We start from the raw sequence: 23,919 nt of genomic DNA on the forward strand, positions 1-23,919 counted from the left end.
CTTGCCAGTTACAACTATTTGGCACGAAACAGCACTGCACAAATAACCATCACACTCTAACAAGAGCTCTTGGTAACCTGTGCAAATGCACGTGCTTCAGGCACTCTTAAATGCTAGCCAAGACTAAAAGAACAATATTGATAATACATACACCAAACAGAAGGTACTAAGGCAGCAAAAATTAAAAGTAGCAGACTGCGAATCTACTCAGCCAATCTCTAATGTGATGCTGAAGTGCCAGAAGAGTAGCTCTGATGTATTTTCACACAGCACTGAAAATTCACAGCATCACAGGATATTAGGGGTTGGAAGGGACCTCTGGAGATCTTCAGGTCCAACCCCCCTGCCAGAGCAGAACCATAGCATCTAGTACAGGTCACACAGGAACGCATCCAGACAGGTCTTGAAAGTCTCCAGAGGAGACTCCACAACCTCGCTGGGGAGCCTGTTCCAGTGCTCTGTGACCCTTACAGTAAAGAAGTTCTTTCTCATGCTGAGGTGGAACTTCCCGTGCTGTAGTTTACATCCATTGCTCCTTGTCCTATCTCAGGGCACACATGAGCAGAAGCTGTCCATCCCTTCTTGACTCTCAGCCCTCACATTTCTATACATTTATTAGGTCCCTTCTCAGTCTTCTCCTCTCCAGACTAAACAGCCCCAGGTCTTTCAGCTCCAGTCCCTTAATCATCCTAGCAGCCCTCTGTCTGTAGGACTCTCTCAAGTAGATCCACGTCCCTCCTGAACTGGGGAGCCCAGAACTGGATGCAATATCCCAGGTGGGGTCTCACCAGGGCAGAGTAGAGGGGGAGGAGAACCTCCCTCGATCTGCTGGACACCCTCTTCTTAATGCACCCAGGATCCCACTGGCCTTCTTGGCCACAAGGGCACATTGCTGTCCCATGGATAACTACTTCTCCAACAGGACTCCCAGGTCCTTCTCCACGGGGCTGCTCTCTCACCAAATCTACGACCAATTCTAGCTGAAACAACAGAATCCTGATACTTGTAGCAGTGTCATTAAGAATTCCACAAAGCAGATGTTCCCTTTGTTGTGTGTCACTGAGTAACAGGACAAATGTGACTGTCTGATGTGCAGTGTCTCATCACACCACCACTGTGGTGAAAAGATATGCCATTTACTGTACTGACACAAAATGCTGCTTACAAAACAGGGAGGGGAGGAATGAAACTTGATTATTTTTTTCCCCCCTCAGTTTAACAATAAAATGTAAATCACATTCTCTCAAGACAGGCTGGAATTGGTAAACACTGTGGCAGCACTGGTAAAGCTGCAGGATGCACATGTAAATGGATGTGCAGAATTACTGTTGAAAGCCTCTCACCCGCTCCTCCAGCTGCTGCACTGGGAATTTAGTGCAAAGCAGGGGAAAAAAATACAATGCAGGAGCCTATTAGCCTTTCTAGATCTGACACAGGGAGTCAATATAATTAGAAGCATGAGAGATGCCAGCAGAAAGACCTCAATTTATTGAGCCTAAGAGCTCTGTGTAAAAGCAGCAGCATGTCCACAGCACTTGAAGCAGGTGTTTTGGCACAACCTAAAGCAAATCAGTAAGAAAGGTATCATTTTAACCGAGCAGACAGTAATTCGTGCAGCTAAATGTGCTACTAACTACAAACTGTAGAATACTCAGAATCTCACTGACAAAATCCAGTGCAAAGTTACTAAAAGAAAAAACAAAATTGCTTTAGCACTAAGTACCAATTCCCTGTGCTTTCAAAAAATTGTATTCATAAGCATAGCAAAAGAATACATGAGGTTGTATCACAGTATCACCAAGGTTGGAAGGGACCTCAAAGATCATCAAATCCAACCTGTCACCACAGACCTCATGGCTAGACCATGGCACCAAGTGCCACGTCCAATCTCCCCTTGAACACCTCCAGGGACGGCGACTCCACCACCTCCGTGGGCAGCCCATTCCAATGACGAATGACTCGCTCAGTGAAGAACTTTCTCCTCACCTCAAGCCTAAACTTCCCCTGGCACAGCTTGAGACTGTGTCCCCTTGTTCTGGTGCTGGTTGCCTGGGAGAAGAGACCAACCCCTTCCTGGCTACAACCACCTTTCAGGTAGTTGTACAGAGCAATGAGGTCACCCCTGAGCCTCCTCTTCTCCAGGCTGAACAATCCCAGCTCCCTCAGCCTCTCCTCATAGGGCTGTGCTCAAGGCCTCTCCCCAGCCTTGTTGCCCTTCTCTGGACACATTCAAGTGTCTCGATGTCCTTCCTAAACTGAGGGGCCCAGAACCGGACACAGGACTCAAGGTGTGGCCTAACCAATGCAGAGTACAGGGGCACAATGACCTCCCTGCTCCTGCTGGCCACACTATTCCTAATGCAGGCCAGGATGCCATTGGCCTTCCTGGCCGCCTGGGCAGCTTGTCATTTGATTTTGAAGCCTACCTGAACTCTGGAAGAGTATCACAATTTCCCTCAGCCAGTCAGTAACGCTGAGGAAGAGAAGTGTTCATTTTGGTACATGAAGTTCCTACAGCCTGCTTCCTCAGACACAGCTGTCACTATAGCATACCCAGCACCTCTTCGATGATAAGCTGAAAATATTCACAGCATCCCAATTTTCAGAGATGTGGCTGGTATTAGAAACCTCTTGCATACAGTTTAAGATTTTTTTAAGTCAGCTTACTGCTTTTACACATACCCCAGTCATTTCCTTTAATAGAGCAAATACTGTGGGATTAAAAACAAACACACAAAACAATTGCCTTTACATTTGACAACAGGATTCTGGTTCCTGAAAACCAACCACAATGATACAGTGCAGCCCTGTCATTAGCCAGACACTCCTGAACAACTTTTTATCATCTAGCCCTAGCTTCTGTACAAGACAGCCTCATTATTACCCAACGCTCTATCGCATATTTTAAGTGCAATAGCTTCTTTCCCCTCTTTCTAAGGAAGAATTGCAATTAACTGTAGTACCAGTACTGAATCACACTGTTTAGTATTAAGAAAAATATTAAACTTGTAAGCACTATTCATCAGGTTGAAGTTAATGCCTTGCTGGAGCATAAATATTTATCCAGTGCAAACAGCAGGAAACCTTAGGAGACAGCATGGCTTTAAGCACTGAAGTGAGTTAATTAGTATACAGTGCAGTTTCAGAGTGTACTATGCTATTTTTAATTAAAGGTTAGCTCTCAAATTAAAAAGAACAAAAAAGAAAAGAAAAAAAAAGCAACAAAATGTAAAGTATAGCTTATGTCCTGCCCAAGAGAGCTGTCTGCAACAGCTATCAGAAGTGCCCAAAACATACAGTTTCTGTCACTAAGTTTAGAATGAGAGCTCTTATGCCAATCAGGAGGGAATATAAATACTTAGTGACTTTTGCATCTGCAAAACAGGCATGTTTTACTGCTCAGCCAGTACTGCTTTTACCCAAATTTCTCTGTTATGCTTTGATTGCTACACAGCATTTCATACCATCAGAAGTTAGAGATGAAAGAATGCACAACACACATCTGTTTTGGAGAGATAACCACTTTCCACCAGTCTTCTCAACAATCAGATGATTCTTCAGCAATGCTGGCCCTTTAAAATAAAGTCAGAGATGTTTTCATGCACACCTTCACTGTTCAAGGCATTCTCCACACAAAAGCACGATGATGATTAACTATCTGTGCAAATTCCACGTTTCATTTATTCCTGTTCTAATAAAACAATAGTCCTAGAACAACTGTTTATTGAACCTACAGAAGCCTTACAAACAGAGCCCTCAATTCACACTGCAACAAATACACCAACATCCTCCTATTTCTGACACCGCAAGGACAAGAAAGGGTCACATCCAGACAATTTCAGTACTCACTTGGGCTGTAAGTTACGCTGCTTTCATTCACAATCTTTCCACGTTGTTACCAAAACATGTAAGTGGCGTGTGGGGATTTGTCTGAAGGCATCGCTGTAAACAACAGTGCCCCTCACAGACTAAGCCAACATTCTATTTTTGTTCTGCAGCTCTTGAACATGGCCCTAATTAGGACAAAGGCTTCACAGCAGTTTCACCAGAAGTACAAGAGAGCACTTCATATCCTGCGTTATTCTAGATGTGCCACAAATTGGAAACTATTATACTTGCTGGACTTTTCAGATGGTGGTTTGGGCTTCCCCCTCCACCCCTAATCCAGGAGTATTTGAATTTTCATGCTAACAAAGTCCCAGCACAAATTCTGACAGAAATCTAATGACTTACAATAAGAACACATGCAGGGGCATTTCACCCCTCAGTTTTACAGGGAAAGAAAGATTAATTAATTAAATTTCACCAATGTCTTCAAATAATTTAAGTGTCATTTATTTATAAAGGAAATCTTGAGAGCATGCAGAAGTACGTCATCTTAAAAGTGTGTGTACACTTACACATTTACAGAGCATAAGGAAGTTTCTGGTTGAGGTAGGAACTAATATGACATTTTAATGGCACAAAGAGCTTGGGCAGCCTAGAAACGTTAAGCCTAGCCTTGCAGCAATATGCTGTTGCTACTCATGGAAAACAGTTTCAGGTTTTAGTGCTTTGTATTCCAACACTGACCTGACACAGCTTTAGTCCTTATCCTGACACGGCTTTGCTATTGCCTTCCAAAATTCTTTCCAGAAATATTTCACACAAATTAAAGCAGTTTAAGTTAGAATCACAGAACCAGTCAGGGTTGGAAGGGACCACAAGGATCATCCAGTTCCAACCCTCCTGCCATGGGCAAGGACACCTCACATTAGATCAGGCTGGCCAGAGCCTCATGCAGCCTCATCTTAAAGTTCATATTTAACTGATGCTAATAATAATTTTTTTATTTAAAAGTAAATAAAAAAACCCCAACACTTTAATTGCAACACATTCTCCACTTCCAAATATCCATCCAATATGCCACCCTTTCAATTCTGGCAACTGAGGACAGCAAACTGCCAAAAAGATCAATTTTTCTGGAAAGGAAACTATGTAGTTAAAGAAAAATATATCATGCCTACAATCCTAATTAAGATGTGAGGGGTTTTTTTTTAATATACTTGCATAATTAAACAGAACATCATTAATCAGAAGTTGTCATTTGGTTGAGCAGAAAAACTATCAGATTGCAGTAAAACAACAAAGACTTTCAAGTGCATCCTATCAAGTGCAAATCACAAGTGTGAAAAATGCTGCATATAAAACACAGGGCTTAGGCACAGATTGTATTTTCATAATGCTATAGAAGAAGTTGTAAGGATTACACAGTCACTCCAGTCAACAAGCTACTACACCTCAGGAGATCAATACAAATTTGCAATCTTCAGTTTTTCTAAAGCACAAGAGATTCAAACTCCAGTCCTCCCCGCTTCAAAGATGACAGAGCACAGACACATTGAAGGTCACATCATCAGGCATCTCATCTCCTATGCAGCACGATAGCATCTCCTGCTTAAACCTCATGCACATTGCTCCTGCAAGACTGCTTGGTAACTGGGAACATTGTAAATAGACAAGTGCAGTGATTCATACGTGTAATCTCCATTTATGCTAGCAAAACTACCCACACAAACGCTATGGCAGACTCAAGTATCAGCTTTGTACCCAATGCTGCACTTCTGAGAGAGGAAACATGCCAGGTTAAGCAGAGAGCGTATTTGCCTAAGTGAAGGCTGGGGAATAAAGCCTGACCAGGTGATCCACTGAAGGGATTGAAGTCTAAGCTGTTCCTGATATAGGCTTTGTATGTGTGCAGAGTGCCCATGTTAAGCGCTCAAGTGCTACTGCATTTTCATATTCTCATCGACATCAACATTTAAGCCTCATGTCAGTTTCACTTGAAAACCTCCAGTACAGAGTACTCCACAGGCTCTTAGTTCCAAAGCAAAGCCTGGGAATTGACTTGTCTCTTACAAATCAGGCAGATTTCTCAAACTATGTATCTTTCACACAACCTGAAAGAAGCCAGTGTCATATTGCCAGAAAATGCACACTTGTTTTCTAGTTAAAGTAGGCAGACACTAGCCAAAGTTTGGTACCTAACAATACAAGTCCACAGAAGTGAACGGGGTGATTTTCACCTTGCATGTGTTCAGGTCAGTGACAGGTTAAGAGAGAAGACAGGATTTAATGAAAGTCTATTTCCTGACATGAACAGAGAAGGGTCAGGATAATTGGGGGTTTATACTAACATGTACTAAGAACTAGACTTTCACTCAGCAACTTACTATTAGGTTTGATGTAGTCGTAACATGCATCAGTGAACAGACTCTCCTCCCAGCTTGGAGCCAGACCCATTGTGCTAAGTAAAATATAGATGACACATACCATTTGTAGAACCTAGCCTTCGAATATCTCACGCACATGCTTGTTTGCCATGCAAGTTCTTGCAAAATTAGAACCCCAGTGACTTCACTACCCAGCTATGCCTGTGAACATGTCTACTATGGACTCTCTCAAGTGAAAGAAAACCCTTCCATTCAGGAGATTATGGCAGGTCGTCAGCATGATTCTGCCTGTGAAAGCCTTTTTCCTTGTAAGAAGCATTCTGAATAAATTTAACCTGTACCTTTTAAACATCTCAACACTGAAAGGAAGTGAATTGCTAGTTAATAAAGCATCCCAATCAATGCTGAACTTCCTCAAAATTGTCAACCCCTCTGGCACAAGACCTGCTAAAAGCACCTTGACTCACAAGAAATTATCACAGAAGAGAAGCAGTTGAGTTTCACAATTCAGAAGCAATGTTTGAATGTTGTCGTCTTATCCTGGAGGAAAAGATGCATCCAAGAACAGTGCTAGATGGATCTAAAACTCAGCTTCAAAGTACCAAAAGTATTTCACTGATGAAAGTAATATAGATTGCAGGTTAATTTGACCAAGCTTTACAACACTAATTACTTTTCACAACATAAAAGAACTTGTTGGAGGGTGCAGGAGACAAAAGAAGCACAAACTTCTAAAGATGCTATAGCATCCAGCTGCATTACTGGAAGAAAAAAATGCAGCAAAGCCCTTTAGGTGCAATGAGGAACCATCACCAATGTCACCCTACACTTCGGCATGCAAGACGACTTCTTGCTTCTTTGCCTTATCATTTGCTCAAGTTGCCTCTGAAAAGAAAATATCTAATCACCGAATCTGTATTGGCAACTAAAAATCCTAACAGAAATCACTTGACAGAAACTTTCATGGGCTTCTATAGTCCTCCTCCCACATACTAGTGACGTATAGTAAAAATCACGGAAGATCAATGCTAACGTGACTTAATCCTCGAGGACAGAACTCTCTTCCTTGTGAATTTACTTCAGGAGCTTTTCAGGACAGTTAGAACTCAATCGGACGGGAAACAAATGTGATAGCTTTCGGGAATACAGGGAACAAGAGAAGTCCACAGGCTCTATCTCTGCTTTTACCATTACCTTGAAAACAGAAAGGACAAGTAAAGTTCCTTCAGTTTAACGTGCCTTAAGTTAAATAGCGAAGCCTGCTAGTCTGCGGCACTTCCTACTTGGGAACCTCAACCGCAAACTCTCAGCAAACGTAACTGTTGCTGCCACCTTTCGCATCCCTGCCGCGGACACCGAACTAAGCGCATCAAGAAAATAAACACAGAGAAGATAGGGGCGCGAATGCAGTTATTTCATAGCACGCTACTAAACAACGACCCGCATCTTTCCACGAGCCGGCAGACGCGCCCGGCACCAGGCGCGGGAGGTCTCCAGCCGGGCACAACGCCGCCTGCTCCTTGCTCCGGGGAGACCAGCGGGAGCAGCTTCTTTGTCTCGCCCGCAGCCGGCTGCCTGCACTCCCAGCTCCAGGCGACACAAGTAACCGCTGCCCCGCCAGCCCCCAGCTGCCCCAGCGAGGCCGCCGCTTCCCCCCTCCACCCCCCCGTGATCTCCGCCCGGGAGCTGAGCGACAGACTGGGCGCGGGAGGAGCCCAGAAGGCGGCCAGACGCGGCCGGGATGCCAGCAGCGCTCCGGAGCGATCTGCGAGACACGGGGAGGCTTGAAGTCGGTCCCCCGAGCACCGCCCCTGGGCCTCGCTCACCCCGCCCCGCCCCGGGGGACACAGAAAGGCTCCCCCTGCCAATACAAGAGTGAGGCCCGCTGAACCCGTCACGCCCCCCCGCCTTGCCCCTCCACCGCCCCTGGGTACCAGCCCCTTCTCCTCGCCCAGCGACAGCAACTCCACCGCCCGCCCGCTCCCTCCCTGCGCCGTTAAGGGTAACAGTAGCTCCAGCCGAGCACCGACGGTTGCCCCGGGGCGAGATGGGAGAGCTCGGGGCTCGGAGCTAGAGGAGCTCCTTTCAGTCAGTCGATAGTTGCCCAACGACCGCAAACCGTCCCGCCGGCAACAGAGCGCTGCCCCAGCCCCGTACACGAAAAGTTGGCTCCGCGGAAGTAGCTTCTGCTCAAACTCACCCCTCCCGCCCGGAGGCGCCTCGGCTACCACCGCAGCTCGTGGACTTACTCGCCCGCCAGGAGCGACAGCGGCGAGGGCGGGCAACGGCGAGCTGACACCGCCCGGCCCCAGCGCTGCCTGGCAGTGGCTGCAGCCAATGAAAGCGTTAAGCGCGGTCACGTCACCCAATAGGGTGGCAGAGCGGACCGTGCGGGTGCCCGCGCCCTCCTCTCCCCCAATGGGCGGTGTTGCCCCGCTCCGCGGGCGGGTGGCGGAGGGGCTGGGCGGGCGGGGGCCGACAGTCTGTGGGGGCGCCCCGCAAGGCAGGCACCGCTGTAGGCCCGGAAGCGTGAAAGGCGGCGGCAGCCCCGCGGGGAACGCGAGTCATTGTTTCCTCGCCGGGGCTGAACCGGGAACGTGATCCAGAGCCGGGCAGCAGCCAGCTCCGTCGCAGGGGAAGCTGAGGCGGAGCCCGAGGTCGTGCCCCGTGGAGAGATGCTCCCTGTGGGGCAGAGGAAGCACCCGCGCTCGGAAGCGCCGTGCGAGCGCTGGTGGGAGCTGTCCCACAGAACAGAAACCGCAGCGGCAGCGCTTGGGATGGGTTCGAGGCAGTCGGCATCAGAGGCATGTTTTAACCCGGCCGAACGCATCCCTCCGGCTGCTATCCCTCCGACATGCAAGTGGAGCTGCCGAGAGGCTGGCTAATGTAGACCGCAAAACAAAGTCCGCAACTTCCTCAGCCCTAACGAAAAAGACCATCACAATGGCTGACAGCTCCACGAGGGATGTGTCCAGGCACCTCATTGAGAACCCCTCGTAAATGAATACCTCTTAGTTTTTGTCAGGCGTGCCTTTATTATTAGATGCCAGATTCTTACCAGCCTTCCCAAAGTGGAGCAGTTGTGGGCAGGTCTCATTCCATAGCACTCTAAGGCCTTTTTTTAAATTACAAGGTTTGTTGGTTGTTTTTTGTTGTGGGTTGTTGTTTTTTCAAATAGGTTTTTCTAATGACCTCATCCTTTGATTGCTCTGAAGAGTATAAAATATTATTGATTATAGAATAATTAGCTACTTTTAATTAAAAGTTCAGTTGTCATTTTTGTTACAACCAGAGTTTCTTTGCCAGTATGCTTTGAGGCTTAAATTTTAATCCTCAGAAGCACATGCATATGGTAATCTTCAGGATTAATAAAGACTTAATTAATCATTAATCTAATTGCTGTGGTGAAACCAAAGCAAAGCAGTTGTGATTTGGTCAAATACCATGTAACGACAGAGCCCAAATTAGCTCCACCAACACTTACTGTCACAAAGCATTGTCCCATGCAATTACTCATTTAAAAACCAAGCCTCACTAGTCTTACTCTGTACAGGTAGATAATGTCTTCACACACAAAAAAGGTTATTGGTATCCCTGGAATGTGAGAAAATGGCAAATTCAATGCATTTCCTCAAGATTTCCTGGATGTCCTGGTGATGCCAGGATCTTTCTGTCTAAGATGTATCTAGACTGGTGTTATTGCACCATTGATTTCCATAGGCATCTAGTATATCATTTATTGAAAATAAAATGTATGCATTATTTTCAAGGATCTTTCATAAATCATAATGCATAAAAACTGCTGTTGGAATATGTCTTTCTTACTAAGCCATTTGTCTTTAGATTACTCCCACTGTACCATGGTCTACATTCATTTGTATAGCACTGGATAAATCAGGCCTGTTTTCCTGAAAAGACAGATAATATTGGTTCCTGTGAATGTGTAAAGAGCTTTATTATTTTACTAAGAGAGACAATTAAATGCCATCATCTTAGGAACAATCAAATGGAACTTTGAGTGCAATAATAAATTTCTGCCTTAGAAAAAACCCACATCTGAATCACAGCCAGAATACTTAATCATTTGGGGTGGGGTGTTTTAAGCTCTTTATCCAAATTTCTCTGCATTTCCACCACTATTTATACCAACAACAGTGCCAACTCCTATCATAGTCTTTACCACCTGCTGCTTGTACCTGGTTCCCAAGACCTTTCTGTGTTTGGTGACCCAACAGTTACACAAAATACCAAATTAATTTGGTTTAAAGAGAACTAAGTAGAAAAAAACCCCAAGTTTTTTAAAACACAGTTTTATTCCCTGAACTGGTTTACTCTTCATTCCTGCAGCTGAGAGCAGCATACACCAAAGAACAAGCAATAGGAGCAAAAGGTTGCACCTGATGATCCTTGGGGTCCCATCCAACCTGGCATTCTGTTCCTGGAAGGAAAGTACAGCAGTGCAGGAGGAGTTTGTTCTGCACCCTCAGACCCAGGGCTGGGTACTGATATGGCTTGTGTCACAGATGGTGCACTAAGCGACCCCGATAAGTGCAAAAAAATACACTGAGATCATACTGCTGTTAGTTATTAATTTTACTGCTATTGATGTGTTATGACTAGTATGATTAGTAAAAGTAATGAGTCATGCACAAAGGAAAGGCATGCAAATTCTTCACAAGCCACATATGACATTCAGTAATAGTTCTTGCAATCTAAGGTCACATTATCGAAAGAAAATAGTTCACTTTATATTACTTCCACAGGTGTCAGTAACTCCTAAATTCTTTTATTGTTTCAGGCATTCTTACCACATCAGCCTTTACATTCTCAATGCACAAAACAATATGCAACACATTCTTGTTACTGTGTTTATATTTCTATGCATAGATGTGCACATCATTTACTCGCTTTTAGCCTTGTGTTTATGGCAGTTTTTTTGCCATTAGCATTCCATTTCACATTGTTCTCTAAAAAGAGGGCTACAAAGAATCAGACCTTTTGTTCCATTCTCCCAGCACTCAGGGCTGCTCAGTGTTGTTTCAGAAACAGTATTTCCAGGGAGAACTTTTCCTTCGGATTTCATAAAACATTCTCATTGCTCAGGAACATAATCTGCAACCTACAGTTCTGCCTCCTTCATTATTTTTGTCTGGCACCTTTTAATGATAAGTTGTTGTATTTAGATTGCAGACTATACAGGAGTTGTAAGCTTCTTTAAAAATAGAAATCCTTGATAAATACATAACTCTGTGTCATATGTAATCTCTGTCATATGACCACGTTCTTAAAGCTCAGTTGAACGCAGTCCATTTTTAAAAGACAGTACATCTGGACCCTGGGAAAAAAATAGCAGTTATTTCCAGTCATCTGATCTCACAGCAAATCTGTAGCCTGTAAGACACCAAGAAGGGCACTGTTCAGGGGGAGAAACAGAACTCCAGCAGTGACATTTTGTTGGTCCTCTGTCCCAGTGCCAGCCTCGGCCAGGCTGGTTGTGACCATAACAACTGCACACGCTGCTAGACACACAGCAGCACCATTGTGGAGCTGCCCTTCTGTTTCAGTTGGGATGGAGTAACGCTTGCTGCAGAATTAAGAGCGGGCTGTAGTCTCAATTAGAAATTCAGCTAACATTTTCAAAGTTGCCCAGAATTCACATTGCTCTCCTACAGAGCCTTTGATAGCTCTGCTAATTGGGACTACAAGGAAGTGTCAAGTGGTTCAAGTCAGCAGAGTTCCAAGAGCTTTGTTTCAAACGCAGAGGGCTCTGGAGACTCCTGGTCCGACATCCTCCATGAAAGAGTTTCAAGTAAGCAAAGCATGTAAAATGTCAGTGGGGAAAAAAACAAGAAAAGTACAAAAATCATGCTGACCTAGGAATAAACCCCAGATATTCTAAAAGTTCCTTTCAAAGAGAAAGAGGTCAGCACTTTCTGCAAAAACACAAATTCTGCAATCCTTGTATTTTGGGAGCTCTGCAACGACTGACAAAATATTTTGACAGTGTCGGTCGTTTAGTTTTGACTTGCAGTTTTCCTCTTAATATTCTAGTTTCAACCATAAATGAAATATTTAGATAGCTTCCTCTTGAAAACATAAATCGAACTGGTACCTTCCTACAGGAAGTTACATTTTATCAAATCCATATTTTGACAGCAAACTGCTCTAGCAGAAAGTTCTTTAACAGATTTTCCAGGAAAGGGGAAAAATCACTAACATCTGTTTGAGTCTGAAACGCTGAAGATCTCACAGGCTCAGATTTCTCACATTATCATAAAGCACTTTAAAGGAAAATGATCAAGAATGAAGGCCTCTATAACGACTATGTGGGTCAGTTGGTGGAATTCAGTCCTTTCAATAGAACTTCAAAATGTTAAAAAAAATTAAACATTAAATAAAATCCCTTTCAGGATCTATGAGTTAGTTAAAAATAGCTTTTTTTTCTTATGCTTTTTACTGACCTGGAGTTCTCCTGGCAACCTGGAACTCTCCTTAGGTCTCCTTATTTAGTCTTACTTGGCAAAATTTGCAATGTAATGCTACAATGCCTTGATCTGCTAATATTGCAAAGAAATGTTTATCACAAAAAGACTACAATGGAAATAAATTAAAGGTATTTAATTATTATTAATTTAAATTATTATTAAATTAAATTACTATTCTATTGAACTTCATTTATGAGCCTGGATAGCTCAGTTGGGAGAGCATCAGACTTTTAATCTGAGGGTCCAGGGTTCAAGCCCCTGTTCAGGCGAAGGCTTCATCCTTTAGGAGGCTGCAGGCAGGAGCTGGGGTGGGGTTGAAGCAGGAGTCTGCCTCTTATGCCCTGTTCCTCACTGGATGCTGGTCCTCATCCCTGTGCTGACCATCTCCAAGCAGATTCCTCAGGGGCTGGGTTCTTGTGGGCAACAGTTTTTCATCACTGGAGGTGTTTAGGAGGAGACTTGATGGGGTGCTTGGTTGCCTGGTTTAGTTGATTAGATGGTGTTGGATGATGGGTTGGACACGATGATCTTGAAGGTCTCTTCCAACCTGGTTTATTCTATTCTAAAAAAGAAAGAAGATAAAAAAAAAACAGGTTCATTTATTCTGTTATTTGAAAGCTTTCCAAAAGTTTAAATTCACATCATTCAAATCTAAAACCAAGTCTGGCTTGCTGTGGAAGGCCAGTTCTCTAAACAATATGTGCCAGGTTAGGATTTTGCACCGTGGGATAAAGCTTACAACACTAGCAAATAAAATGTAATAGCTCTAGATTTTGATTAAATTTTAAGGAGAAGCTAGTATGAGGATTTAATAACAGATAAAGCTTCTTCTTACTGTACCACTAATGTAAGGCAAAGACTTAAAAACATGGCAATCAAATTATAATAATCATGAATAATACATAAACTATCCTTACTACACAGGAGCTAGGAAAGCCATTACTTTTTCTTCCTCGCACTTCAAAAGCAGAGGTTAAAAGCACATATGTAGGTTTGTAAGTGCAGCAGTTTACAAGATTAATTGTTTGAGTAGAAAGACAAAAAGATTACATCAAAGCCCATGTTGTCCAGAATCCTAGAAACAAGCCATTGAGGTAAGGAAGGGGAAAAGGTTCTCTGTGTGTTCTCTTAAGAACTACAACCAGGCACCACAATAGAAATGAAAGCAGGAAAGGCTGTTCTTGAGAGGGGAAAGCTGGTAGGAGATGGCAAGGATCTACCATAGCAGAGTATCTCCTATGAGTCCAGCCACACAGTCCCCCTGCAGCACTACAGTCCTCCCCCCTCAATCAAGTAGCAAAAGAAACACTCCTAGCCACTAGGCCTTTTATGCAATATCCCTACATTGGTATTAGCAGTTCAGTTAAAGTATCACAGCTCTTTTAATTATCACAGCTGAGCTGCATTTCCTCTCCCTAACCACATGTGTTTGTGATGCCTCACTGGGACTCCTTCACACTGTGTAAACAAGGAGGAGCAGGAAGGGCTGGTGGGCATGGCGTGAAAGTAAAAGGGAGAAAGATGAGGAAAAAAATTATTCAAGGCACTGCAAGGATTTTTTGTATTTCTGTGGTTCTGCAGATGCTCAAAAATTATTATTCCTACAGAAAATTCCTTTCCTGGCCTACACATGCCTGGATATGTTGACCGTATTTTGCATGTGTGTGTTTATGGCCTTGCTGCTGGACTACAGAATATTAACGGTTTTTAACAAAGGCTGTCAGAGACCTCAATCAGCTCAAGTCTTGCATCTTCTTTTCAGGAGATGCTTACAGTCATGATTTATCTCCCAGTGAGCAAACCAAGCCTTGTCCCACTCCCCCTGGGGCAGCATCCAGGACCAGGGCAGAGCTGCTCTGCAGCCCAGCTGGTGCTCAGCATACATGAGGTCGACCCAGCTGTGCTCACCGCTTCCTCCCTCCGCCTGTGGTTATGTGATGAACACAGGGTGCAGCTGGGCTCAGAGCCACCAGCTGACATTTCATTACTGCTTAGCCTTGGGTCACACTTGTCAGCTTTTCCTTTGAATCACAAGAGCTAGAAGCACATGCATACACTTAAAAAAAATAAATGAAGCTCTCTCTTCTGATGTAATCACATTAGCCCCAAAAGTCAGGGTGCTAGACCCAAGTCTACAAAGTGCGTGTGTCTTCTAGCCCAGGGTGCTTGGGCACCCTAACACTCGGCCTCTCTTAGTAAGCCCTTAGTACGTGTACTTTGGTTGGTTGCATACAGAACTGGTGGAAGCAGCCCTAAAAAGCAGCATAAGTGTGTCTGTACAGCAACAACACTTTGGTCTGGCCCAACACAACTGCCATGGACCCACCTTCCTGCCAGCTGTAGCCCTTCCAGGGTACAAGAACTAGTTCTTGTCTGAAGATTCCACGTTTCAAGCAGCTTCCCCAGGAAAAGTTAAGGCTCCAGCTACATCATTAAGTTTCATGACCCTTGGAATGGATGATGTTTATTTTGAAACAGGTAAGGTGATAAATTACAGGGCTAAGCTGCAAGGGGAACAGAGGGTCAGCATGAGGAAGCCCTGCTCTAACTGTACAGATAGCGTTGCAACTGGAGCAAATCACTGGGGAAAAAATGTGGAATTATATCAGCTCATTTTTTTAAGAACAGTTTAGATATATTTGACCCTGCTTTAAGACAGATGCAGACAACTGAGCTATATCTCTTCATGATTATTTTCTGGTCTTTTATCTCTGGGCTTTTATCAGCCATGCTTAGTTTCTCCTCTCAAAGTAATGGGTTACAGACTGAATATTTTAAGACTTAAGTGAAACTCAGGGTGCTAAATTACAATGTTATGAAATGCTTTGAGAATAAGTATGGGAACACTGTTAATGGGAACATAAGTATTATTAAATAGGCATATATGTGTTACAAACCCCTCACGTGTTCGAAGCAAAATCCAAAGCGAACACGATGCTGGTAGTTACCTTTGTTACCTTTTCTAGTAGATTACAACTAAATTTGTCTCCTGCTTTTATAGTTGATAACTACATCTTCCCAGTGCTTAAAATGTTGCTATGGGATCTTTTTCACTCTGTTTTCATTATTAACTTCAAAAATAAAACACTCTAAATATCCTGAGGATAAAGACCTGTGCTTTCCCTGCAGTTCTATACTAAGTTGGCAGTTCCCAAATAAGATGATTACTTCTTTTTAAAGCAAATGCATTCTTTGTACCACTCTCATTACCCCATTTATTTTATTTTAGACTTTTAGGGAGCTTTTCTGATGTTTTATCTGAGAGTGTTTTGCTTCCTCAGAACAGCCAGACAAATGCCTGTTCTTGATCTGTGAAGAGCATCTGCTGCTTTGTTTTGATTAAATATTTTGTTTTCCTGCCAGCAGAGAGCCTTTCCACTTGGTCAAGGACAAAATTCCATCCACTGTCCTTTTTTATATAAAAATGTGAACAATGAAAAAAACCTTGCCAGCAAGACTTGCTTTCCTCTTTTTTTTTTTTTATGGGTGGTCACAAATTTGGTCTAATCATTTCCCTCAGATTTGTGATGTTGATCACAGAGACTTCCCTCAGCCTTGAAGAATGAACCAAGAAGGAGAAGCAGACTCTTAAGTTATTCAGGCCGTTAGTGCTCTGCTTTCTTGCTATGTGCTTCTCCAAAGCCTGACATTTCAAAGAAGAAAACCTTATTATTCATAGGGCTATTATCTAGACAAAAGAGAACATTCAAATTATGGAGTTATTATTTGATGTAGCTGCACCCTGATGATTTTTACAAAGTCACATTTCAGCTCAGTAGCTTTCTTGCTTCGCTTGGCTCAGCTTGTGCTCTGGTGACATCTTGCATATGATCATTCTGTCATGAACACCACAGCTGTAGCGCTGGCTGAAATGAGAGGGGACGGCACACACTAGATCCATACCACATATTATGTCAAAACTGTTGGGACTCCCAAGGTGGGAAAAGATGTCTGATGGTGTCTTTTCTAAGGCAGGACTTCATGACCAGATCAGCTATTTAACAAAAGTCAGACAATATTCTCAGGATGTTTTTCAGTTTCTTTAGTAGATGTGACAGCAGTTGACAAGTTGAGTGTTGCACGTGCATGTTTGCCCATATACATCTGCATTTATGGCCACTTTCAGAGATTATAGACACCACTGCCATGGACCACAGTCCTGTTTGACCTGACTGGAACTGTGTTTTAATAGTTGCCATGTTTTTTCAAAGCATTATAGAAATTAAAAGCTCTCTATAAATGCTATGCATTAACAGAACTACCTTGTTTTGACAAAGTCTACTACAGCAAAGCTCTTCTCCTCCCTTGGCACAGGAGGCCTCATCACCAGTATCCCCAGCAGTATTCTCAATTGTCATGATGACATCTACTGGAGGGGATATGGTTGAACACAGAGTTCTCTGCCTATGTGTTAAATGAAGCTTCTAACATCAGCAGAGTTGGTTCAAATCCACACACTGAGAACTACTACAGCATTGAAAGCAACAAAACAATGTCAGTGTTCTAGACACTTCAGTTTGCAACCCCATCAAGAGACATACAATGTAAAAGGATTAGAAGAAATTGTGCAAACCTCATGAATGGCCTGGAGAGATAATTTTAAATGATTGCATGAAGATGAAATAAGCCTGTGAAATATCTTTTGAAAAATACAAGCAAGTATTCACTTTACTCACTTTATTCACTTTACAGAAGAATGTGTACTACTGTGGCACTCCAAGCATATGAAAATCTGAAACATAGATTTGTTAACACAAGCAAGATGCTAGACATTAGATTTGAAAAACAGTAGAAATTGAAAACAAAGACATGAAGTGCTTTACATGTGAGATTTTTTTCTCCACTATACCATACTTTTACATGGAAAAAAAAAAAAGTATCTCTTCTTGCTACATTTTCTCTTTGTATTCAGAAATATAAATAGATCTTCACAACAACTGAAAAGAAGAATTGATAATGAATATGTTTACTGAAGCATCAGATCTAACTTCTTTTGCTGGAAATGAGTTTCTGCTATTTGTTCAAATGAAACTGGAGTCTTCAACCATTTGAGATAGGCCGAGGCTAATTGTAAGGCTAATTGTTCAATGAAGCTAAGTATCAGGTCCTCCACCTGGGTCACAACAACCCCATGGTAGCTGCAGACTTGGGGACATGTGATTGGAAAGCTGCAACTTGAAGAGGGATTTGGGGATATTGGTTGACAGATGACTGAAGAGAGTCAGCAGTGTGCCAGTGTGGCCAAGAAAGCCAATAACATCCTGGCTTGCATCAGAAACACTGAGGCTAGCAGCAACCAGGAGGTGATCATCCCCCTGTACTCAGCACTGGTGAGGTCACAGCTCACATATTGTGTGCAGTTCTGGGCCCCTTGCTACAGGAAGGACATTGAGGTGCTGGGACATGCCCAGAGAATGGTAATGAGGCTCATGAAGGGCCTGGAACACATAACCTATGAGGAGCACCTGATGAAGCTGGGATTGTTCAGTCTGGAATAGGCTGAGGGGAGACCTCATCACTCTCTACCACTACCCAAAGCAAGGTTGGAGCAAGGAGAGGGCAGCCTCTTCTCCTTGATGGCAAGTGACAGGACTAGAGGAAATGGCCACAAGCTGAGCCAAGGGAGGTTTAAGCTGAGTATTAGGAAATATTTCTTCAGTGAAAGGGTTATCAAACATTGGAATGGTCCGCCCAGGGCAGTGGTTGAGTCACTGTCCTTGGAGGTGTTCAAGTGCTATGTGGACCTGGCATTTAGTGACATGGTTTAGTGTTGACCCCTCAGTACTGGGTCAAGGGTTGGACTGGATGATCTCTGAGGTCTCTTCCTGCCACAACTTGGTAGCCTCCTCCCAGCCTAAGGACCAATCTATCTGTTGTTGCTGTTCTGTTCATTTCAATGGAGAGGAGCATAGAATAGCAATGTGGGGCAAATGTTGTGTGCTAGCAGGGGATATCTGCAGCTTCAGCCTGTGTCTGGGATGGGTCGGATGTGAGCAGATCCTGGCTGTTGCTTCTGAGTAAGTTTACAGAAGAATTTCCCATGAAAGAAGTGCACACTGGGACAGATTTTGCCACAAACCCAAACCAAACTAGCGCTGCACAAAATCAGAGTCACCAGGAAAAACAAAACAAAAGAAAACAGCAAACAAAAAACAAACCACAACCCCCACCCCTCCCCCCCACACACAAATCCAACCAACCAACAAAAGAACCCCAACCCAAAAAGGCTTTAATTTAACAAAAGAAGGTTGTTTGCCTCCCTTTCTATCTCATGCAGGAAGCAAAACAATAACAAATGAGCAGGTGCTCCAAAATTAACAAATTCTTCAGGAAAATCACAATATACAAAGTCAGGAAATTTTGCCACATGAAAGAAATTCACTGAAATAATGAAGAGAGGTTAAGGACAGAAGAATAATGTGAAGGGATTGTTGCAGTTGTCATCAGTGATGAGAGAAATGCAGTAGAAATCAAGTGGAGAGGAAGTAAGACTAGTATGGGTATCACAGGCAGCCTTGACAGCAAAGCCTTGGATGTTAAACTTGGCAACAGGAAAAGATTCACTGAAGGATTCACACTGGAAAAGCAGCTCATGCTGCTGACAGCAGTGGGAGATAATGCAGGACAAACTGGAAAGAAGGAAAGTCTGTGCCTGGGAGGCCAGCAAGGAAGAGCAAAATGTATGATGTGCTAAGCAGTTGCTCAGTCTGTGAATAGATAGGAAGCCTGATGTGTGCTTTGTCAGACTTTCTGAGCACACTTGTCCTGATTTCAAGGCTGTCTAAAACTCGGAAGAGGATTGGCAAAGTTACAGGGCAGCAGATGACTGATGCTAAAAGCACTGCCCAAGGTGTTAGGGCCCGCTGACTAGAAACGTGCTGTCAGTGCTTGGCAGCCTAGAAATGTGCTGAAAGGTACTAGTCCCATGGCTGAGAGAAACCACCATGTTCACAGTAAATAATGCATGTCTGTTAAAAAGAAAAAAAGGTGCTTCAAAAGGATTTTCCACAGGGCTCCTTCAAGCAATTCCACCTAGCCAACAGTACATTAAATCATACTTTTAGGAACACTAATGCCTTTTCTTTGACAGTCATCACCCACAGAGATGGTGCTAAATGCTACTAATGCTACTAACAAGGGCATTACCAGGAGAGGTAAAGAAGTCATTGCCCCACTCAGCACTTGGCAGACTGCACCTAGAGTACTGATGCAGTTTTGGCCTCTGTTGTACAAAAGACTGGAAGAACTGCCTTTTGAAGAAAGGCTGAGAGAACTGGGTTTGTTCAGACTTGAGAAGAAAGGCTTAGCAGAGACCTTATTAGCACATACCAGTACATAAAGAGTGGCTACCAGGACAATGGAAACTCTCTTTTTACAAGGAGTCATATGGAAAAGACAAGGGGCAAGGGGTACAAGATACTGCTGGGGAGATTCCAAGAAGAAGAAAATGTTTCACCGTGATAACAGTTAGACATTGGAATGCTCTCCCAGGAGAAGTAGTGGTTTCCCCTACATAGGTCTGGTTGAAGACTCAGCTTGACAGGATTCTGGGCCATCTCATTTAAACTACACTATCACCTAGAAAGTCTGGACCAGATGATCCTTGGGGTCCCTTCCAATCTGGCATTCTCTGACTGTACTTCCATTCTTTCTAGTATCAATGACAGAGGTAAGGAATGGCCAGCTTAAATCCTGTTATCTGTTACTTGCATTAAGATCTCTCTAACATGGTGTAACTGTCTACACATACAACTGTTAGGCTTGCCATCCTGCTGTCTAGGAAGGCTGATGTACTTAAATTCCCTTCACAATCTCTCTCCTTTTGTGTCTGTCAGTTTGTCTCCACAGGGAGCTTCTGAAAGGTGTTCTTCCCCTCCTGTGTCTTCTCAAAAGGTTTTATAAGTGTTATAACTCCTTTTGATCTTCAAGGTCTCAGGCTAAAGTTTTTTTCTCCTTGGACACTGAATGAAATGTCCCTGAATGCTGCTAGTTTCACTCATAATCTTTTCAATGTAGACTTGTCTGTTCTTGTGTGGGAACAATTACCTATTCTTTGCTCTTCCACAGCCTCAGGCTAAGCAAGATGAAGAGAGGACACTCAGAATTCATCCTGTAAGTAGAGTTTTCCCTTGATGATTCAGACATGTATCCTTCATCAGATTGTTGCATCTCAGTGCTACAAATTTTGTTACATCTCCTCATTTCTGTGAGCTGCCCATTGTAAGCATCCCAAACCACTGTCATTCACAATGCTTGAATCAATCACGCTGTGTTCACGCTGCCTGAACATCACTCTGCACAAATCAGTAGATGCTGACTGCTGATATATTATGCTCATGTCAGCCCTAGAGAGCCCACCTCAGTAATCTGTAAATACTTTATTGTATAATTTAAATGAATATTGGAAGGGTGAACTTTCTTCCACTGTAAGAATTTCTTACTTATACAAAGGTCCAGACAGAAATTTGTTTTGACTAAATTAAAGAAGCAATACTTTTTTCCCCCTTTCTTTCCTTCCCGCCCCCCCCCACCCCCCCGAAAGATCCCATTTACTGATCCACCATTTCAACACAAAGAATGCAAACTCCTGAGACAGGCACAACTCAAAGGGGATGAACTGGAATGCAAGTCCTATTCAGCTGCCCTGATCAGGGAATAGGGTCAGCACAATCTAACCTAATGCAGACACAACTATTGGAAGCAATTTCTTGTGCCAGAAAGTCAAGCAACCTGCTCCACCGTGCTTTGGGCACAGCAGCTTCGGTGTGGAAGGTGGTGCTAAAGGCACTGGAGATCATTTTGCCCTCCCACCACCTTCTCAATTCCAATTTAGAGTTTCCATTCTTCTCAGGAGAAAAACAAAATAATCCTTGGAATCAGCAGTGACTACTCCTAAGCTGGCCTACAGCTCTCTACTCCATTGTAGGATATTATGTTTATTTGGCCTTTGAGATACAAAGCTTTATATCTCCTTTTGCAATCTCATACATTTCCATGATGTGGCTAGTTCACCCACGCAGACTCTAATCTGCTTTGTAAGGTGCAAAAATCACTTATATCAGAAAAGCAACTGCTTGACAGAGTGCTTCAGTACTACACAGGACAGGGAAAAACACATCAATCTAAAGAAAAACTCAGGAGCATTTCAGATAGATTGAATACAATCATTCCACTGAAATTCATCAAAAAAACCCCAAACACCGGGAGCTGGACTCAATATTTTACTAAGTGGTTACAGCTCTGCTGACATCAGCAGATTTGCAGCTGTTCACAACAGCATTAATTTGGTCTTGGATCTAACAATCTTATTGTCTGCAGGGGAGGAGAGAGAAGGTTGTTTGTTTCAGACAAAAGTGGGCCAGTAACCATGTTGTAACTCTGCTCACTGCCCATTGGAAACCAGTAAAGCCCCTATTATACCCCAGCTGCGAGTGTATTATTGGGAAGAAATTGACACACTGCCATAAGAGAAGCAGTGAAATATTGTAAGTCAGTTTGTAACAGGCACTGTCTGACATTTACACAAAGATTTCTATTAATTTGTTTGAATTTAAGATTGTTTTCTAAAAGGGTAATATGATGCACTGCTGAAAGAAACCATATTGTCCCCATACTGAAAGCCATACTATTCCCAGCATCTCTGCAACCAGTACTCACTTAGCACCATCTGAGCTTGGATCCAGACAGAGCTAATGCATCTTGTAACCTCCTATCCAATGCATTTTTTTCAGCCTTCTCTTGGTTACCTCTGTCAACACCCAGAAGTTCAGCTGCCCATCCCAAGGATGTAATCCTATATGGCCTAGCCACATAACCTTGGCTCATAACGTAGAGAGAATCGATAGGTGGTTACAAAAGCTGTGAGATAGTGCGAGCAAAATGAAGGAAGGGAACATTACAGATGTGTGATTCTTAGCTAAGGGTAGCTAAGAGCTCAAGGAGAATCTAAAAGGAAGAACACTAAAATGGAACAAAATAAAATATATTATAGGTAGGGACTTATGGAGATACTGCTGCCACTGGAGGACTGGGTGAAAGACAGCAACTCAGCAATGCTCATGATTTACTCCAGAAAGCAGCTGAAAACAGCTGCAGAATAGCTTCCACTGGTCATCATGACTTGTTTCTTTCAAACTAGCTTCTTCCTATCTGCAAAACAAATATGCAGTCAAATGAACATGACAAATACATCAACATCAATCCAAGATGATTCCTCAAAGCTAGTTACTCCCAACAGCACACACATTAGTCCTTCATCAGTTTTCAAAGTCCAGGCTGCTCCAGGCTCTCAAGATCTTCCACTTCTTCATCATAAAACATCTCCAAAAAACCCCCTCAGTCTGGTGGGTGACTGGGAAGAGAAGGATTAGAGTGTCTAGGTATTTTATTTTCTTTGTGTAAAATGAGAGTACTTGTCTGTGTAGTCCTTTTACTTTGATAAATCACCTGTATTTTCTGGGCTACTTATTATTCACCCCAGGTCCTACCAATTCTCTGAAGGGCAGGGGAAGTTCAGCTTATTTACTCTTGTGCTCGCTCCACATGGTACATGCATGTTGTTCCAGGAATGAAGAAAGCAACACCACCTATTCTAGTAGTACAGAATTCTAGTAATACAGTATTCTAGTAGTACACTATTCTAGCAGTCTAGCAGTACAATATTCTAGTAGAGCAGCAGCAATAACAGGAAAGTATTACAGCTGAGTGGGGGGCCAGCTGGCTGGATGTATGGATTCCATGCTCCCTGAATTTCATGTGTCAGGTCACACACAATTATTTCACTCCTCCTTAATAAGCCATAACATTTGCTTATCACTTGTGAGACACTCTATCCCACACCTGCACAAACAGGCTCTAATATATCTATACTACATCTACAACTACCTGAAAGGAGGTTGGAGGGAGGAAGGGGCCAGCTTCTTCTCCTTGATTTCAAGTGACAAGGCTAGAGAAAATGGTTACAAGCAGCACCAGGAGAGGTTTAGGATATTAAGAAATACTTCTTCACTGAAAGGGTTATCAAACATTGGAATGGTCTGCCCAGGGAAGTGGTGGAGTCACCATCGCTGGAGGTGTATAAGCAGTGTGTGGACCTGGCACTAAGGGACGTAGTTTAGTGTTGACCCCTCAGTGCTGGGTCAAAGGTTGGACTGGATGATCTTGTAGGTCTCTTCCAACCAGATATATTTTGTGATTTTGTGATATACTTAGCTCTTCTTTAC

General features: G+C 43.2%; 1 protein-coding gene and 1 non-coding gene across 6 annotated transcripts in view; one reads left to right on the forward strand and one right to left on the reverse strand.

Annotated features, from left to right (window-relative positions):
• The window catches only part of HYCC1 (hyccin PI4KA lipid kinase complex subunit 1), a 37,799-nt gene extending 29,280 nt beyond the window's left edge, over window positions 1-8,519 (reverse strand). For 3 of the 5 annotated variants that reach the window (XM_054161176.1, XM_054161180.1, XM_054161179.1), the window contains exon 1: window positions 8,413-8,519. The gene's annotated coding sequence lies outside the window, so the exon portion shown is untranslated. Of the gene's footprint in view, window positions 1-3,849; window positions 3,932-7,290; window positions 7,310-8,412 lie in introns of those variants that run through there. The other 2 variants (XM_054161178.1, XM_054161177.1) reach the window with 2 other exon arrangements.
• A 4,374-nt stretch (window positions 8,520-12,893) lies between these two features.
• Window positions 12,894-12,966, forward strand: TRNAK-UUU (transfer RNA lysine (anticodon UUU)). The gene has a single exon. It is a non-coding gene; the product is annotated as a tRNA-Lys (tRNA).
• The last annotated feature ends 10,953 nt before the right edge of the window (window positions 12,967-23,919 follow it).

This window comes from Dryobates pubescens, chromosome 4, assembly GCF_014839835.1.
Source record: "Dryobates pubescens isolate bDryPub1 chromosome 4, bDryPub1.pri, whole genome shotgun sequence".
NCBI classification, from domain to species: domain Eukaryota; kingdom Metazoa; phylum Chordata; class Aves; order Piciformes; family Picidae; genus Dryobates; species Dryobates pubescens.